A 1845-nucleotide genomic window follows, 5' to 3' on the forward strand; every position below is an offset into this window, starting at 1 on the left:
TAGAGAAACCCTCTTTGGAGAGATAAAAGCTTTTTCTGGAGAAATAAAAGAACTAAAATCTAACCCAGAAGAAATAAAAAAAGCTATTAACGAGGTACAATAAAAAAATGGAGGCTTTTACTGCTAGGATAAATGAGTGAGAAGAGAGAATTAGTGATATAGAAGACCAAATGACAGAGAATAAAGAAGCTGAGCAAAAGAGAGAGAGACAACTACTGGACCACGAGGGGGGAATTTGAGATATAAGTGATACCATAAGACAAAACAATTTTAGAATAGTTGGGTTCCAGAAAAAGAAGAAAGAGAGAGGGGGACAGAAGGTATATTGGAGTGAATTATAGTAGGGAATTTCCCTAATATGGCAAAGAGAACAAACATCAAAATCCAGGAGGCACAGAGAACCCTCCTCAAAATCAATAAAAACAGGTCCACACCCCATCATCTAATAGTAAAACTTACAAGTCTTAATGACAAAGAGAAAATCCTGAAAGCAGCTCGGGACAAGAAGTCTGTAACATACAATGGTAAAAATATAAGATTGGCAGAAGACTTATCCACAGAGACCTGGCAGGCCAGAAGGAACTGGCATGATATATTCAGAGCACTAATGAGAAAAACATGCAGCCAAGAATACAATATCCAGCTAGGCTATCATTGAAAATAGGAGAGATAAAAAGCTTCCAGGACAAACAAAAACTAAAAGAATTTGTAAACACCAAATCAGCCCTACAGGAAATATTCAAAGGGGTCCTATAAGCAAAGAGAGAGCCTTAAAGTAGTAGACCAGAAAGGTACAGAGACAATCTGCAGTAACAGTCACATTATAGGCAGTACAGTGGCACTTAATTCATATCTTTCAATAGTTATCCTGAATATAAATGGGCTAAATGCCCCAATCAAAAGACACAGGGTGTCAGAATGAATAAAAAAACCCAAAACCCATCAATATGCTGTCTACAAGAAACTCATTTTAGACCCAATGACACCTCCAGATTTAAAGTGAGGGGTGGAAAACAATTTACCATGCTGATGGACATTCAGAGAAAGTAGGAGTGGCAATCTTTATATGAGATCAATTAGATATTTTAAGCCAAAGACTATATAGTAAGAGATGAGGAAGGACACTCTTATCATACTCAAAGGGTCTGTCCAAAAAGATCTAACAATTTTAAATATCTATGCCCCTAACATGGGAGCAGCCAACTATATAAACCAATTAATAACAAAATCAAAGAAACACATCAATAATAATGCAATAATTGTAGGGGACTTTAACACTCCCCCTCACTGAAATGGACAGATCATCCAAGCAAAAGATCAACAGGGAAATAAAGGCTTTAAATGATATACTGGACCAGGAGGACATCACAGTTATATTCAGAGCATTCCATTCCAAAGCAACATTCTTCTACATTCTACATTCTTCTCTAGTGCACATAGAACATTCTCCAGAATAGATCACATCCTGGGTCACAAATGAGGTCTCAACAGGTACCAAAAGATTAGGGTCATTCCGAACATATTTTCAGACCACCATGCTCTGAAGCTAGAACTTAATCACAAGAGGAAAGTTGGAAAGAACTCAAATACATGGAGGGTAAAGAGCATCCTTCTAAAGAATGAATGGGTCAACCAGGAAATTAAAGAAGAATTGAAAAACTCATGGAAACAAATGATGATGAAAACACAACAGTTCAAAATCTTTGTGACACAGCAAAGGCAGTCCTGAGAGGAAAGTGTATAATAATACAAGCCTTTCTCAAGAAACAAGAAAGGTCTCAAGTACACAACCTAACCCTACACCTAAAGAAGCTGGAGAAAGAACAGCAAAGAAAGCCTAAACCT

Source organism: Mustela lutreola, chromosome 8, assembly GCF_030435805.1.
Source record: "Mustela lutreola isolate mMusLut2 chromosome 8, mMusLut2.pri, whole genome shotgun sequence".
In the NCBI taxonomy this organism is placed as follows: domain Eukaryota; kingdom Metazoa; phylum Chordata; class Mammalia; order Carnivora; family Mustelidae; genus Mustela; species Mustela lutreola.